The sequence below is a fragment of the Amblyomma mixtum genome, chromosome 3 (assembly GCF_055824585.1).
Source record: "Amblyomma mixtum isolate Tamu chromosome 3, ASM5582458v1, whole genome shotgun sequence".
NCBI lineage: Eukaryota > Metazoa > Arthropoda > Arachnida > Ixodida > Ixodidae > Amblyomma > Amblyomma mixtum.
This window is the reverse complement of record NC_143014.1, coordinates 388,198,992-388,217,754: the sequence shown is the minus strand read 5'-3', so window position 1 is coordinate 388,217,754 and position 18,763 is coordinate 388,198,992. Positions and strand designations below refer to the sequence as shown.

At 43.5% G+C, this 18,763-nt stretch overlaps 1 long non-coding RNA gene across 2 annotated transcripts; it reads left to right on the top strand.

Annotated features, from left to right (window-relative positions):
- Positions 1-8,664: 8,664 nt before the first annotated feature.
- LOC149357124 (uncharacterized) lies at positions 8,665-16,168 on the top strand. Of its 2 annotated transcripts, XR_016289877.1 has the most exons (4): positions 8,665-8,699; positions 9,056-9,178; positions 12,278-12,430; positions 16,091-16,168. It is a non-coding gene; the product is annotated as an uncharacterized LOC149357124 (long non-coding RNA). The 2 variants fall into 2 exon arrangements; XR_016289876.1 differs by lacking the exon at positions 8,665-8,699 and having other exon boundaries at positions 8,920-9,178.
- Positions 16,169-18,763: the final 2,595 nt, after the last annotated feature.

The window sequence follows — 18,763 nt, the reverse complement described above, 5'->3', positions numbered from 1 at the left end:
CTTGCGCATTTCGCGCAAAAAAAAACATTTTAGTTCTTTCTCTTACACCATGCAAAATCATGTAATCCACGAGGTTACACAATATAAATATTTAGGGGAAACGTTAACTCATGACTTAACATGGACTTCACACATTGCAGATTTTTGGTCCTCGTCTTTTTCTAAGCTTTGCTACTTAATGCGGAAGCTTAAAGATGCCCCAAGTAAAGTTAAACTCCTTGCATACTCAACATTCAATGGGTCCAAATTAGAGTACGCTTCGGTATTATGGGATCCATTCATAAAGAAAGACATATACAAGATAGAGATGGTGCAAAGGAATGCGGTTAGGTTTATTTATAACAAATACAGGAGGTAAGACTCACCTACAACACTAATTAAAACCAACCATATTCCATTACTTGAAGTACGCAGAAAAATTTCCCGTCTGTTGCTTATGCATAACCTTCAACACATAAACTAAACATACCCCGCCCTGTAATTCTCAAACAATTCGCGCCGAACACACCATTCACGAATTCATTTGCTGGAACCCATTTTTGCAAAGACTGACTCATTCCAGCACAGTTTTTTTCCACGGACTGTTTCCGACTGGAACTCTCTTCCCGAGGCCATTTTCCAGTCCTCAAATTTTAGTAAAGCTCTTGAGAAGCATTTTCTCTAGTAAATGACCGTTGTATTTTGTTATTCTGCTCATTGTTTGTAACCCCCGTATTTGCTTAGTATTTGACATTTTCAATGCCTTGTATAGCCCCTCCTGCATGGGACAATCTATTGGCTTGCATTATTTTGAAATAAATAAATATATAAAATAAATTAAGCCACATGTTTGGAGAGGTTCATTCAAAGTAGGCATTGAAAGTTGTAGCCAATTTGAGAGAGCTCAAGCAAAAATCTTATAAACGAGGTGAGAAAATTCAGGGGCACTTTGGATCTTCAAAGTGCTGCAAGCCGGAAGCCTTTCCTGGCGCACTGTTTGGCGTTGACTGCAAGACTATTTGCGGTGTACTAGTGCTTTATTTGACTACACACTTTGACTGCTTCACTAGCACGACTCTCTCTCTGCTTCGATGAGTTCGGCTGTATCCATGGCTCTGTTCGCAGTAATGAGGTATGTAATGTGGTCAGTCATAGACGCCTTACGCCCTCTGTCGGAGCTGACGACAACTATTTTATTAGTTGCCGCGCGCTCTAAAAGGGGACGTCAGGCATCCCCGGGTTACCTCATTACTTCGAATCCGCGCACTCTGACGTCATAACCATTTCGACCAACCGAAAAGCGTAACACCTCTGCTGGCAACCTTCTGTTGCCAACAACGAGTCATTAAAAGCGAAAGTTTCGCCTTACAACGTGAGAGCTTCGTAGCCATCTGCCTATCGCAGTTCTTTCTTTTCGTCAGTGTCCGGTGTTAAGAGAATATGACTCCTGCCAAATGAATGTAGCAAAAATCGAACACCAATGCTCATGTAAAAAAATTCACACTTTATTCACAAATATCACATTCTATACTCTCACCTCCGCTTTTACTGTTGGCTCTGATGAATTTTTACGGCGCGAAGTTATATGCGGCTGCAGAGCGCCATGGCACAAAATTGTTTTGTCTATTCAAGTTGGTGCCTGGACACATATCCCGAACATTTCACCCCAGCCGTCGTTGGATGGCTCGTCGAGAGTGTATGTGACGTGCGCGGTGCGCCGGAGCGCTCTCACATCCGTATAGATAAGCTGCCGAAAAACATCAAATATTGGCCAGCATGTAGTCGATTGCCTTCAATACGATCTCCACCTGAAACGAGCAGTTACCCAAGTTTTGACGAATTCCATCGGCTCATGTTCAAGACATAGACACCGGCCGAGTGCTTCCAGATTGAAATTAAAATGTATATCGGGAAAAGTAAACCATAACTAGCAGGCTTTAAAATCAGTGAACATTTAAAGCAGCGTCAAACTGAAGTCAGACATGCGGAAATAAATGATAAATGTCCGGCTTTCTAAAGTAATCACAAAAGACGGAAGTTGTTTCCGGAGAAGATTCAAAATCGACGCCTACCGCCACATTCAGCATCTCAATCTGCCTACTGCTTTGAAAAGGATGACTACCAGGAGCTACGCGGCAACATAGACTTCATCGCCAGCTTCACGCCGAAGTAATTTTGATGCGATTCCCTTGAAGAAACCACGAGGCTGGAATGGAAACAATTTCAGAGAATAGTTCTTTCGGAAAATTTGTTCTCAGTAATCTTTGAAAAAAAGTTTCGCCTGAGACTGGCATGAAATAAACAAAACACTAGCGACTTTCTTGCTTGCGCGAAAATCCAGCACTGAAGGAAGGCATTCAATGCGTATAAAATAAGAGTTTATTGCTGTGTGAATTAGCGGCGCCGAAGTTGCATCATCGCCGCAGCCCCAAGCTGGCTACGCCGAAGGCACTCCATTTGGTTGACATGCAGCATCAAACATCGACTACGATGGGTGAGAAGTGATGGCGTGGACCATTTCTCTAATGAAGGGTGGTAAGGGGCTTGGATCCAGCCGTGCATCGATTACTGCAAGTACGGACAGGTTCTTCAGTTCGGTGCCAAGTGCAACACGTGGGATCCGTCAGCGATCTTCGCTCCTCAACTACCTGCTCCTCATCCTGGTCGGGTGCCCGCCCAAAGCCACCGAAGATAAACACTCTTTCACCCATCACTGAGCAGCCATGGCAGTACCTGGGAGATGGTGGTGAGCCACATGGCTTCACTTTGGTCCAACACGACGTCGCGGGGTCGTACTTGTGCACATCTGCTAAGTAGGTCTTGAGCACATCGCTGTACCCTCCGAAAATGTACAGCTCTTCGTTGAACACGAAGGCTGAATGTCCTCGCCGGTACACAGGGGGTACCCCTTGTCCCTGTGGGCGCACCCAGGAAGAGGTGGTCGTTTCAAAATAGTATAGGATGAGGAAACGGTTTTCTTGGCTGCCGCCGAACACATACATGCGGGTCCCGATGACAGACGCAGGTTGGCTTGCGAGTATGTTTTTGCAGGCTAGTTGGTGCCTAAGCATTGTGGTTTTTTTGCGCAAAAGACACGACACAAAGGAACGAGGTAGACAGGACAAGCGCTTGTCCTGTCTACCTCGTTCCTTTGTGTCGTGTCTTTTGCGCAAAAAACCTACAATGCAGGTTGGCAGGCACGTAGAACCGGAGCCACTCCGCTGGTGGGGACACGATGCCACTCTAGGGTATCCAAGTCAAGGACCCGCAGATATGCCGAAGGATCCCAGTCACTGAAGATATATTTGCGGTGACCCACAACACAAGCTGTGCTGCCGTACATGGCTGAGGGTACCTCACCAGACACCGCCAGACGGCTGCATGTCATCGTGTTTGGGTCGAAGCGATAAAAAACACCTGGAAATGGACAGCTGCGCGGGCCGCCCCACAGATACGCGCAGTGGCCGTACGCTTCAACTGTGGGGAGGGAAATGGTAATCGGCCCGGCGTCGGGAAGTAACGTCTGCACCACATCCCACCGGTGCGATGCGGGGTCAAATTTGAACACGTGGACCAAGTTCCATGCCGTGTGGCAACTGTCGAACGAGTAGACCTTGCCGTTGATGCGTACAGCCGTGAGGGTGACATGCTCTGGAACGCCGTTTAGCCGCACCGTCCACATCCTACAGAGGCACCTACTTCAATAAGAAACAAGGGCCGGTCATTCCAGCGATGGTGGCGGCATCTTACGGCTTTTTTCTGAAGCAGCGATATTTTGAGCAGTATTCGCGGAGTGAGCGGACATAGTGCGTCGAAGGGTGACTATTTCCGTTAGATTTTGGAATATGTTTGTCATTTTATGACACTCACACGAATGACTGTTCGAAAAAAGACATGTACTCTTACTGTTACCAAAAGCCGTTACAAAGTGCGCATAAGTGGTCAGGAGGGCTCTTCTGCTATTACGGGTTTGTTTCAGAGCGAATTTTTTGACGCCACGAGATATGTGGTTAACGCTTTCCAATCGAGAATTTTGATTAGTTGATCGGTCATGCCAGTCGCATTGATATTGATTGAATGTCTGGCGCCCTTAAAGAGAAACGTGAAATATATATTGCTTAAATCTCGCGGTACTTTTTTTTTCGTTTCGCGCACGTTTTGTTGCCGCCTTATCGTCTAGCAGGTGCTTGGTATAGGTGTCATGCAGCTCCGGTCTATTCACATCTCGAGCAACAACCACTTTGTTCAACCTTGCAGCGATGGTGAAAATGTGGTGTGAATCGTTGGCATTTCACATTTTGATTTCCGGCTCTGGCAAGAAATGCCTAAGGGGGCTGACTACCTGCAGCTGTTTCTGGTGAAATAGAAACTTGTGATTTGGTCACTGTGCCTTTTATGTATACCTCTAAATAGGTGGTTTTGAGGAAAGGAAGTGGTGCCGGATCTGTCTCCCATATCTCTGTGGAAGCCCCAACCGCACCATGAGGGAAGGGAGGAGGGCGGGAGTGAAAGAAGAAAGAGAGAAGAAGGGGTCGTAGTGGAGGGCTCCGGATTAATTTCGACCACCCGAGTATATTTAACGAGCATTTACATCGCACAGCACCCGGGCTCCTTTTGTTTTATCTTCATCGAAGTGCAGGCCGCCGCGGCTCGGTTCGCACCCGGTTACTCCTGCTGATTAGCCGATCACGCTAGCCTCTGAGCCAACGCGGCGGGTATCTACCGGTTGTGGGAAACGTGTTACGAGCGGAGCGCCGCGGGTGGTAGTTGTTGAAGAGGCCATTTGCAACGCACAGCGCAAAAGTTTGTTACAGTTTAACACGAGACGTGATCGGTTGCGGCGATAGGATCGCGCCCTCGTGCAGTGGCCAGCGAAGTTGACGTGTTTGCTCCGCCGCGGGTTTGAAACGCCCTCGTGGCAATACTCATGCGCAGTAACGGTGTCCGATAAATTACGCTGGTTTTACCCTTCCACTAGTGTGTGAATTGACAATGAAATAGACGCTTCATTTGCAAACACCGCTCGCGTCTTTTTTTTGAACTACCGGGCATAATTTCCTTAGTTATTGACCAGCTGAACGAAGAACGTTAACACTGCACACTGCAAAAAAATCCCGTGAATGTTACGTACAAACTCTCCATAACAGAACAAACGCTTGCTCTGTTGAATCTAAAATAGAGGGTCCATCCGTAACACATTCGTGAAGGTGGCTGGCCGTATTATGCATTTTCTGAAACGTATGACTCGCCGTAACTGTTGGCCCTCGGACTAGGCACCACATGACGTCCCATTTCCGATCTGTGTGGTTTACTCTTGTTCGACAATGTCCGCAAACTAGCATGGCGAAAATGAGATTAACCCCATGTGCAAAGGTGAAGATCCGAGGGGGGGGGGGGGGGGGGTTATAATCAAGTTAGACCCAAGAGACCCATAATGTTGCTTCAACGTTGAGGGACTGCTACAAATTGTAAGCAACATTAAATAACAAAGGACTTCCTTTGCTATAACTTTAAAAGAAGAACGTTGACTTCATAAAAAAAATGTTTTCACTGTTGTTAACCACATGACAGGGTAACAATTAATAAAAGCATTTAATAAATCATGTAGAAATGCAGCGTAATGAGGTCAAGAGTTAAAAAAACATTTAGACACAGACAATGGTTAGACAACTTCTCTAAATTGAAACTGAATACCAGCTGAAAATACATTACAAACATGTTGAAAGTGCACAAGGTGAAAGCCGAATTTCCGTCTGCCGTTTGATAAGGAAACGAACCAATGAGAAAGCCAAAAGCATGGGCAAACAGATTTGTGAATGCAGTGCAATGTAGCAGTCACATCTTTGCTACACAACCATCAATCAAAAACGCTAACTTCCTCACGGATAAAAAAAGCACAGGCACAACAAAATATTGCTCATTGCAATGTTCAATTTATTAGGTACCTATAGCCGGCCATTCATGCCTGGTCTTCCTGCGGATAAATGAAACGCTGCAAAAAAGCAGTGAGCAGCCATAATTGCTCTAGTGACAAGGAGGATGTGCACCGTCGGTGCTGCTCTCTCATCCTGAGTAGGAAATAATAGCTGTTTTTTTCTGGAATGTACTCTGGAAGCGTGAATTTCCTATCCACCTTTATTTAGCTTGCACTGACACGACCCATCATGAACTCTGCAGCTTTTACAAACATGCGGGCCAGTCGACAGCTACAGAAGACTGTAGAACCCTGCTAACTTGCAAAAAACCAGTGCTCAGAAAGAAAAATTTGAAAAAAATGAGGAGTTCCTTATACGCACTATGTTTTATATGGTACAAAGAATGCGGCTAAGACATGGCATGAATATTGTTTTTTTCTGCTCAGTTACAAACTTTCTCGCCTGTGCTAACATATTACTGCAATGTAAATAATGAAACATGCCAGCATTACACAACATGCTGTAAGACTTACAAAATACACCCCCTGCAAGGCTACCACATGCCTCTTACATGTGGTAATGTTTATATTTACCAAACTATCTAGTCTAAAATGAGACACCAAGCCTCCGACATCTCAAGATGTGTACCTCCCATGCAATTAATTAGAGGGATTGGAGATGCTCCTCCTTGATGGCATTTCATTCGCTAGGTGTGGAAGGACCGGATATGAAGGTGAACAACTGGACACCCACTATTTAAGCAACGTCACAATGAGCAATGTGCCTTGGCTTTTCTTCCATCCAAAAAGTTTTATGTTCCATGTTTACGTAACTGCTTGCATGTGCTCATTTTGGATTGCTGGGATGTTCTTTTCTTTGTTAAACTAGCTTTAACTCTGGCCTCAGTCCTCTGCACCTTCTTAATTTTTTGCTAGTGTTCACCTTAAGTCATGTGCAAGCTCACGCAGATCTCTACTTTTCTATGTTTCCAACTGTCACATCTTCTCTGCCTTTGTCATGTCCATCACTGCATCCGACGCCTTCAAGTATGCTGTGTATAATCACCTTAACTAATCTGCCTATTACACATGTATTTTTGTTAGCCACCCACTCCTCTCTCCGGCGCCGATAGGCCCTGACAGTAAATAAATGAATTGTAGTCTTAGCTAAGTCTCAGCAAGCATGCATTATGTTCAGTTTATTTTACCATGTTGACCAGTAAAGAGTGGACAGGAAAAAGCTGCTAAGTGGAGCTTGACATGCCTCTCGCCCCTACACTGGAAAGCAGCAGGCAAGGCATACGTAACCACTAACGACAACGGAACATGCCAAGTGCGAAGTAAATCAGTAATGTTCCTCGCATTTATCACAAGGCATACTCTCTGCTCAGTAATTTATTACCCCCTTAGACGTTCTGCAAGGAGTGTATACAATGATGTGCCACCACAATACAATGAGAATCATTAACCCTGTGCCAATACAACAGCAAAAAAATTAAAGCCCAATAAATGCATTGCTTACACGCAACCAAGAGGTAAGAATGGGCCAACCTGGCACATATAATGAAAATAAGCTCAAAATAATAAAGAATGGCATTTGAGCAGCCGCTCATTCCCCCACCCCCTCCCACAAAAAAACATGAAAAAGGGTCCTCTTCACACGGCACGTTTGAAAGATGCGGCTGTAATATTTGCGCAAGTTTAACTACGTGTGAAATTCAGATATAAATAACGCTAACGCATGCGGTTGGAAGCGAGGCGCCAGGGCGTGGGCAAACAGTAATCGTCTTCAGGTATCGACTGGTTCCACCTCCTGAGGGCCGCTGCTCGACGAATACCACTCATGGCCACGTTCACATCCAACAAGCTTGTAATAAACATTAGACAGGTGTTTATCATGACGCAGCAGCAGCAGCTCATCAGTGCTATTGGCCAGTCCTGAATTTTTTAGCTTGATAAACGCAATCATCCACCGAAACGCGTGTCGACTGTTCCTCGCCAGATTCTTGCAGTCCCACGAGGGTGAGCAGCTTTTCCGCCGGCTTCAAGTCTCCTCTTTCGTGCAGGGCCACTGGCATTGTAACGCACATTCTGCACGGTCGTTTTACTATGCATCGATGCCGCATGGGACAGCAAGCGGTTGTACACTCCACTGCGGCGTACGGGCCGCACACATACACACACCGTAACGATAATACAGCGCGCAGGACGCACGCAGTGAACACGGAAGAACAAAAACCGTTCTAAAGCACCTGTTCACTCAACCAACTCAACACCACACATACTCCGCGCATGGTTCCGACTGCGGGCTTGGCTAGCGCTTCGACTCGTCACGGCCAAGCTGCATGCACTGCGCTCTTGTGGTAACAACGCTCATGAAACGAAAAGAAAATTTTAATATGTAAAACCATTCAAGTTGTCAGCTAAAAAAGGTACGGTAAAATTAAATACGTCTGATATGTTTTCAAGGTGGTGCGCTTTTGCGGTGTCAGCGACGTAAGCATGGATGCGAATACGCGAATGATGCTATGAATTTCCCGTGCATCTCTGCTAGCCACCACCGTAGCTCTGCAAATGGCATCGTGCTCGGCTTTTTGCGCGGCTAACTTGCCCGCATGAATTTTACTTCCTCCGTGCACACATGCTTGGTGAGGTGAACGGTGGTCGGTGCGAACAGTTTGAAGTTTAATCGACTGAAAATTGCTCAAGGAAAGTCAGCGGCATTCATTTTTATTGTTTCTGTGCATCGCGAGTGACTGGCGGCAGCCACTCGGCATCGTCTCCGGTTTGGTGAACTTGTGAGAAGGTGAGCAATTAATTTTGTTCTCAGATTTTGAAAGCGGTTTTTTGTTTCTATTGTAACCCTGTGTCTCGTCGCATGTTATGTTCACGGTAACATCAGCACAACGTGCATGCGCTTTCTGTCTCTATTTGAAGTAACATTGGTCGATCAGCGTAAACTTTTGGATTCAATTAAGCGCAGGCTGTCCATATTGGTAGTGCGTGTCGAATGTGCTTTGAGATCATTCTGCGCTCGAGATGGTCTTCTGATAATTTATTTATTACCAGGTATGGTCTAGAGATTTGGAACCGTTCATTCCACTGCAACAGTGCTGAAAAGCTGTTTTGTGTTCATGCATCTGCTGTCCTTAAACTTTTCAGTAATCATTCGCGTGGTTCCTTTGGATCTGGACAACCGGCTACTGTTGCTAGGGACGCCTCGCAGCAGAGCCCTTGGGGACGCCCAGTGGGTCAGCTGTTTGTCCAGGTGCCAAGTTACCAAAGGTACCATTCCAGACTTTTTTTTTTCTGTCCATCAACCTCATATTCTTTGCAAAAATTACAGTATGTAATTAGGCACTAAAAAAATTGGTAACTTATACACATTTCAGGACAGTTGAGAGAAATGAAATTAAAATTGGTTTTTGAGGAAAGGAAATGGGGCAGTAACTGTCTCACTTCTCTCGGTGGATTCCTCAACCTAAGGGAAGGAATAAACGAGGGAGTCTAGAGAGAAATGCACATGCAGCATCAGTATTCTCTCTGTAGACTTTTCAAAACCTGGATTCATTCCTTCTAGGACAGTGCCAAGCAGTAGGTGAACTGCACACAATTCTGTTTTCCTCTGGTGGAAAGTAAAGAGTGAAAATTTTATAAGACAAGTCTCTACCCTGTTTCATTCTCACTGCATTTTCTCAAAGCATAGTATGAAATGCTGTATTTCTTATACCCTGGTTTGCTTTACTTTGAGCAGTAGGTATTGACAATGAACATCAAGGCAACTCCACTCTCATTGCTTGTTGCTGCTTTTAGGTTTCCTCCATGATTTTCTCTTTGCTCAGTCCTGGCCTTAACATATTTTCTTCTGCTGCTTAGCTTCGAACTATTGGCTAGGTTACATGGTTCTGCTACTTCTATGTTCACTGTGAGGTTTGAGAGCTTGTTGCTGTGTTCTTTTTTTATAAGCATCTTTGTCTTCTCGAGGCTGATTGGCAGTCCGGAACAGGGACCACATGCATTGTTTATGTTAAGATGACGACATGATAGCCTAACACATCGTATCGTTGCCATTCGAGCCCCCTGTGTACTTGCTTTGTTGCACTGGGAGCAAAAAAAGTTTAGTGGAAGTCGCAATGAGGTGCACTTTTGTTTAGACCAGTGGCAAAGGTTTACTGTTGCTTCGCAGTATAGTGCTCCCACCTGTTTGCGCACGAGCATTTAGATGGCTGTTAAATACTACTATCAAGGATTTAGCCATTGTAATGTTGCAGGTCTGTTGTGTAGGATTTCAGATCATTGTCTTGCACTGTCCCCAAAGCCTGTTGTGTGTCAGTCATGCCACTATGCGGTTGTATTGCTGTCCAGTGTAAAAAATATTTTCTGTGACTATGCTACAAGCACAGGTTCATGGGGAAGTAAATATTTTGTGTCGCTTCAGCGGGTAATGCTTCAGAATGAACACATGCAAAAACACATACTGTTAAAAGCCTTGGCTTGTGTAACCCAAGTGTGAGGAGAATACTATTATGGCAGGGATTCTTGCATTGCAACCTTTTAAATTCCTTTTTTGTAAAAAGAATGACGTGAGGTTTCATGAGTTACAGCTCTCTTTCATTGCTTGCTCAGAGAAAGCATTGTAAGTAAGCAGTAGTCGCTTTTTTCTATTGTTCAAGTAGCAGCATCAGCATGCCTCATCATTTTTGTCTTGAATGATTGAAGGTGCTTTCAGAGCATTGCCTTCTTTTTTTCTTGTTGTTTATTCAGCATGCAATATTGTGTCTATAGATTGCTCTTTAGCATTATTTTGCGTTCTCCCAAGCAAATTTTAGGCGACCAAATTCAGAAGCACCCTGTATTGGCCGTACATGCTCGCTATTAATGCAGAAGTAATTATATGCCGCACTAAACACCAAATCTACATCCTTCAAAGTGGGTCTAGAAGCTTGTCTCCAGACTCTTGCCTTCAAGGAGTTCTTACACGTTTCACATATCTGCTTGGTGTTGGAAGTGACAGCCTCGACTGATAATGATATGCATTAGACACACATTATGCATTTACAGTTAGGACGGAACGAAATGCGAACATACATGTGCAGTACTTTTCTAATTTGCAGCGAGGTATACATTTAGAAAGGGTTCATATATGTGTATTAGGTAGATCTCTTAACCTGAAACAAGAATCAGGCTAGCTGCATACTCAAGCTGAAATCACACAGGTGAAATATTTTGCCTTGTTCATAGGCGTTGTTTGCATTTCATTCCAGCCTGATTGTGCACTACTGCCATAGCAGGTACCCTATCTAAATGAGACACTCTCTTGTGGCAAATCATGCGCATATGTTTTAGACACGTGTGTGAAGAAATGTGCAGCTACAAACATTGCATACTTGGTTATTCATAATGCTTTTTTTCTCATGTGCATAGAACAATGTTCAGCTACATTGCTTGCTTTGTTGTTACTACTTCTATTTTTCCGCTAATATTAAACTACATATTAATCTCAAAGACCCGATGTTCAACTGAATGATCCTTCTGTGTACCACTAGGAAGGTAAAAGCATCACGCCTAGGGCTCATTCACCGCCCTTCATCCCTGTTTTGGTTTCAGTCGGTCAGTTATGCTATTAATGAATGTAATCACTTTATAGCACAAGTATATATGAAAATATATTTTGGGCTAAATGAGGTTAACAAGTTATCCACTCTGCACAATGGTATGGTTGGTCTTGTACATCTTTACTTGGGTGTTAATGTTTCTTTTGTGGTTGCTGTCTAAATAACTTTGCCTGCCTATTGTATCATAAGTCCTTTTATGCCTGTCTTCCTTCCTACTGGCTCTCTCCCTTTTCAGTCATTCCTTTTTCCTTTAAACTGGCGATTGGTCACAAGCCTGCTGTGGGAATGGCAGCTGGCACTAGGCCCCTTTCTTTTTCATTGAACCTGCACTGCTAATATTAACACTAATAGTACTGTATCAGTATTTATGTGATACTGCATTTTTTGTTATGCATAATAGTTGGCTAAGCCAATGGTAGCAGTGTTGAATATCAGAATATATCATGCATATATCTTGCATGCTATATCAGTATCAGTTTATTCACTTTGGATGAAGGTTGTACAAACAGGTGATAAAAGCATCTGGGCCCTTAGCAAGCTGCTAGTTCGGGCCCATGCAATAAGTGCACAAAATAGCGCACCCAGGCGTCAGCATAAGAAAAAAAAGTGTACATTTTATATGAATAGAAGATGTTACACAAAACTATATCAGTATATTCACTATTACACTACCCTCAATTTCTTTCAGCTTGGCCGTTTGGCTGTAGATATTTTGTGCTACTTTCCTAGTTAGTCCACTCAAACTAAAACTTTGCGTTCTGTGTTGCAGGTAGAATCTACAATGAATGCCGCACTGTGTCTTGTAAGCAGGAGGCGGTGTTAATGGAGCCATGAACTTTTCTTGCGGATGACTGGCGTTGGCCTTATTATGCACTGAACCTCAAGTGTGAAGAGGAAAATGTCGTGTTGGATTTCTGCAGAGGTGAGACATCATGGTGAAGCTACCAGTGTGAAAGACGAGACAAGAGACAAGACAGTCGCTGAGTCGCGGCCAAAGTTTATAGAAGTGAATAGGGAATACATGAAGAACCCAAGCAACACCACAAACCACACAATTACAGATAAGCATACATGACAACATGAGTCAATGCCCCTGAACATTCCCCTGATCGAGATAGTCCAACTCATTGCGTGTTAGTGCGATAGACAACACACTTGCACATTAGTCACCGAGTCGTAAGGTGTGTCTAGCCTCAATAATCTACCATTTAATTTTCTCTGAATTTACTGCCAAAATGTGTGCTGCCAAAAGGAAAGGGTAGCAGCCTTCACATGCCTTGCAATATACAGAAAAGTTAGAACCCCTACCCTCTTGTGCTCTTGTAATCTTACATTGATACACCTTCCAGTTTGACCTATATAGACCCGACCACAAGATATAGTGTCTGATACCATGTTCATTTTACAAGGTATATATGCATTTCACTCCACATGTGTACTTTTCTCTAGCCACATTCACAGAACTATTCTTAACAATTTTACATATTTTAGACAACTTATTAGGTGCAAAGAAAATTGCTTTTCCATCATACCTTCTGGCCGCATTTTTCTATTTGTGCGACAATTTATGTACGTTCGGTAACACAACCGGTCTTTTGGCATCTCGCTGTCTGGCCCCGGCCTGATTGCGCCGGTCGCCGTGAAAAGCTTTCGGCTTCTTTAACAATTTATTGTATGCTCTTGGAATAACATGGTTAGGAAATCCTGCGTTCATTAACCTAAAATGTGCTCTTGGAAACTAGTCGTCATGCTGTGAAAGCATGACTTCATCAATTCTGAGCCCAGGTTTGACAGTCCAATGCTATCTTTCACTAGCTTGTAATAGCCAACCTGTGTCCAAGTAGCAGCTTAACACTCCTGGGTGAATATTACCAGCACACATGGTGTGTGCAGATCATCAAGGTAAGGTCCAGAAACCGCAGCTCTTTTTGTGGCGACATTTGCTCCAAGGTAAACCTTAGACAAAGGCCTTGCTCCTTAAACAGCTTGAGAATATGTTCACGACCCAAATTATCAGAACCTTTGCAAAAGACCAGAAAATCATCAACATAGCAAAAGATTTTTTCCCCAGTCCATGCAAGTCCTTGACAATCATTCTATCCACCCTACTTAAAATATCTCTTAGCACAAGGCCCATCTTCGAACCAGATTTTTGAACACATACCACACTACAATACTCTACAACCATGCTCTTAAAATAAATGCTATTCACTAGCATGCTCTTCAGATAAATTTCAGAAAAGGGTTCTTGCAAAATTTTGTCTGGTTATTTGCAAAAGCATCTGTCGTCTACTTCGCAGCGTGGTTGAGTATCTGAAGAATGGCAATCCAGCGGATTGTCTGGCGGTTAGTGTCGATGTAGAACTATTTTATTCCATCCCTTATGAGGACCTTATGAAAAGCTTGTGAATGTGTATATCGGAGCACAATGATGAGCTTGTGTTTAGGAGCAGGTGCGTAATAGTCTTTTTTTTTGACTTACCTACTTTTATTTGAAGAGCATGTTTCTGGAGTATGGCTGTGCGGCATATGTTCAAAAGTCTAGTATATGTATCGATTTAATGCCCCCTGTGCTAAGTAATATTCTCTTAAGCAGGGTGGATGGAGTGATTGCCAAGAACTTGCATGGGCTGGGGGAAAATCTTTCACTGCGTCTGATTTTCTGGTCTTTTACAAAAGGTTGCGATAGTGTGGGACCTGTGCATATTGTCAAGTTGTTTAAGGAGCAAGGCCTTTCTTTGTCTTAGGTTTTCCTTAGAGGAAATGTCCCATCAAAAAGAGCTGCGGTTTCTGGGCTTCACCTTGATGTTCTGCACATGCCATGTATGCTGCCGATATTCACCCAGGAGTGTCAAGCAGCTACTTGACTATTGGCCGAACCATTCTACGCTAGTGAAAGATAGCATTGTATCATCTAGGCTAGGCTCGGTAGATGAATTGATGCTTTCACAGCATGACAAGTGGTCTCCAAGAGCAGATTTTAAGGCTTACGAAAGCATTATTCCCCAACCATGCTATTGCAGGAGTGTGTGATAAATTGTTAAAGCTGAGCGTATAAGATTGACCAAGTTGGTCAGACATGCTAAAGGTAAGAATGGCGCAGCATCATGTAACGAGGACAGCAGGAGAGCACACACGCATTAGTGCCAACCTTGTAGCGGATACAGAATCCAAGAGCGTGTGATTGACATTCAGTGTTGGCAGTCAAGGATCGGGCTCATTCAATCTTGAATGTTCAAATCAGTGTTTTCTCATTTCCTTGACTGTCAGTGCTGATTGTCAAGCACGTGCTCTTGGATTCTGTATCCGCTCCAAGGTTGGCACTTGTGTGTGTGCTTGCTGTCCTGCTGTCCTTATTACTTGATGCTGCACCATTCTTCTCTTTAGCATGTTAAAGCTAAAACCCCTTCACAGGGATTGGCAGGATACGGCCGGGGCCAGCCTCGAGATGCCAAAAGATCGACTGTGTTACTGTATATACGTAGATTGTCGCACAATTTGAAAAATGTGGTCAGAAGTTATGACGCAGAAATGGTGCTCTTGGCCCCTAATAAGTTGTCTACAATCTGTAAAATTAAGAATAAATTTATGAATTTGGTCCGGGAAAAGCATATATGCCTTGTAAAATGTATGTGGTGTATTGGATACTGTTATCTTGGGGTTGGGTTTATGTTGGTCAAACTCGAAGGTGTGTGAATGTAAGACTACGGGAGCACAAGAGATATTTGGATATTGGTAGGGGTTCTAACTTATCTTACATCGCAAGGAATGTGAAGGCTGCTAGCCATTCCTTTTGGCAACACTCATTTTGGCGATACATTCGGAGCAGATTAACCGGAAAATTATCGAGGCTAGACACATCTTATGACTCGGTGACAAATCTGTGAGTGTGCTGTCCATCGTGTTAATATGCGACGAGTTGGACTATCTAGATGAGAGGAAAGTTAAGGGCGATCTTTTACTCATGTTGTGGTATAGCTTATCTGTAATTGCGTGGTTTGTGGTGTTGTTTGGCTTTTCTATGTACTCGCTGTTTACTTCAATAAACTTCAGTTGCGAGTCAGCGCCTGCTTTGTCTCCTTTCTTGTCATTGTCTCGTGCTGGTAGGTTCACGTACTTGCAGAGTAGATTCACTGAATTGTATACTTGCAGAGGCTTGTGAAGAAAAACCAGAGGAATTTTCTTTCCTTTGTCTGGAATGGAAGTTAAAATTTTTTTTTCGCATAGCTAGATGTTTGCAGCATGAAATTCCATTCTGGAAGGGTAAACCCACTAAATTGTACATTTTGTGTGCAAGGGTACTGATGCTTGCATGAAACTGAAAACATTCGTCCAGGCTATCTGGCTAGCTTCCTTCTTCCTTGTGCCCAGATTTTTTTAAACAATACTTTGTCAGATTTATTTTGACCAGAATTTCTAACATGTTAATTACACCACATTTTGTGATCATATACAACAAAATTAAAAACATGATGGTCACTGGTGTATGGTTTAGTCTGGGGTAGAATGATGCGAAGTACCTAGTATATAGTAAAATTTAATATTACTAGTCTAACACAAACAAAATTGCTCTTTTTTTTAGTGGAAAATTTTGCCACCAGAGTCGGAGCGGCATGGCATGATGAAGACTTGGACAGTATGCATTCCAAAGTACCTGTATTAATCTCGGCACGAGAACTTGCGCACAGTGGTTCAAACAGTTGGTGAGTACCTTGGTGCTGTGCTTCTGCTTAAATGGATAGGAAGATATTTTGTTTTAAATGTGCCTGAACAGCCAATTGGCCGAAACGAGTGCACACTAAGTCAATACAAATACCATGACGTGAACAGACATAATACAGAAATATGGTCACAAATACGATGATAATAATAGTAAAGAAAAACAAGCATTATGAAATAAACAATGAAAACAGCAAATTAGGCAAATGTTTCTGTGTCATAAAAAGTTGAATTGTATTATTTGCAAATAAGTCATTGGTGAAATGGCATGCATGTCAGGATAAAATCTATCATAGTATTTGGTGGTTTTTTCCTGAGGCACACGAAATCGCAGTGACATCAATAACTGCTCACAGTCAATAGAGCCAAGCACAACTTTATGTAGAAAATGCATGTCACGCATGAGTCACCTGTCATAAAGAGTAGACATACCAAGGTCTACTAGAAGAAAGTCGGTAGTCTTAGAAACGACAGCGCTCAATATATCTATCACAAAGGATGCATGCAATCTTCCGCTGAACATTTTCGATTTCATTGCCAGAGGTAACAGAGGCGCTATTCCAAGCTACTGATGCAAACTCAGGACCTGGCATCACGAGAGCACAGCAGCCAAATTATGTTTTTAATCTGAATAAGAGTGTGTATCTGAAAGTTTGAGCAAAAATTGAGTAGCATTTAGATATTCTTGCACGAAATACCACTGTTAAAATTGGTTGTAAATGATTTGTCTCACATGTACGCTTATGTGCTGAATATAGTAAGCATGGCTTGCGACCTGAGTGCCTCCAATATATGAAAACCCAGTGTAGCACATTCAGGCTTCTTGGAGTGGAGAATGAAGGCAGTAATAAATTTAAGAACAGAAAACACAGGACCAGGAAGCTGACCGAACACACTGACACTCGGTGCATGAAGGGCATTATGGAGTTGCCTGTCATGTCGTGCAAGATGGAGGTCGCACAGAAAGATGTTAAACATGAGTCGATGCAGATACCTGCTGTCATTACGTAGTACTCACTGCAGAACTCAGCAAGCAAAAAGCAAAGGTAACAGCTGAGCATGGCCAGACTCTTGTGCTTTCCTCCGCAAGCAATCTGGAAGCTCAACTCTTCGAAGTCTTTTATGCTTTCGCTCGACATATACATCATCACTGCGTGCGTCGAGGAAAAGTACATACCCTTGATGTCAAGTGACAGAGCACTCACAGGGCCCAGTAACAGCTCACTTAGGTGTTCTAATGCATCTACAGGGCACCTCATGAGAGATTCTTAGGCTTCAGAGCACTCAATCTACAGGGCGCTTCATGAGAAATTCTTAGGCTTCAGAACACTCAGCCCTTGCAGAAATTCTTTCAAAATTTGTTGCCACATGGAACTCTTCGTAATAATGACCCTAAAAGCGAGCCTTCCTTTAGTGTCACAAAAAAAAAAGGCCTAGGACATGGGTCTTTTTTGCTCCTTCATTAGAACCAAAATGTTTGCGAGCGAGATCTTTCACAGATTTGGAATGATTTCGCGAAATGTAAAAGAGAAGACTGAAGCTGTGCGAAGCAATACCAGCTACAGCCCTGCTGCGGTGGCTCAGTGGTTACGGCGCTCGGCTGCTGACCCGAAAGACGCGGGTTCGATCCCGGCCGCGGCGGCCAAATTTCGATGGAGGAGAAATTCTAGAGGCCCGTGTGCTGTGTGATGTGAGTGCACGTTAAAAAACCCCAGGTGGTCGAAATTTCCGGAGCCCTTCAACACGGCATCCCTCATAGCCCGAGTTGCTTTGGGACGTTAAACCCTAATAACCAAACCAAACCAAGCAATACCAGTTACAAACACATCACAGCTGTTGAAGAAGCTGAAAGATTCATGCCTTCATCCTTTTTCTACATCAGACACATGACGACACTTTGTCTTCCTGGGCCATCATTTTAAAAAGGTTAACATAGCAGCAGCCTTCGGTTAAATTTCTGCAAAGAGCCCTTTGTGGAAACTTAAGCATCTGTTCCTTGTGAGGCACACTGCAGAGATATTTGAATACCTTAGTGAGCTGCAACCAGCACCTGTGACTGCATTTTCACTGACATCAGAGATTAGTACATTTTCTTGCAGATACTGAAATAATGGAAACTATGACTGAAAGCATAAGGTTTCGGGGAAGTATGCTTCCTGATTGCTTGTGGGCAAGGGCTGGGTAACCACCAATCCAATGGGTACAAGCTTTCTCCTCACCTGGTGCTCGTCTTCTTTAGGGTGAAATGCCTGCCAAATGGTTCATTGCCCCACCTTGAGATGAAGAAAACACCTTGTGCCATGGTGCTCTTTGTCCTCAGATTCCCTCGCGCCATCAAAAATCACAATCACCATCATGGTTGTGGGCAAGTGTCTGGCCTTTTTCAGGTGTTACCAATGTTCCTTGCTCGCTAAGTTGTGCATTGAGTACTATGTAATGAAAAGCATCTGCATTGAATTGTATTTGGCACCCATCCTTAGCTACTGTCTATTTGCACAAAATTGTTGACAACCGTAAAGACTTTCATGCACACAGT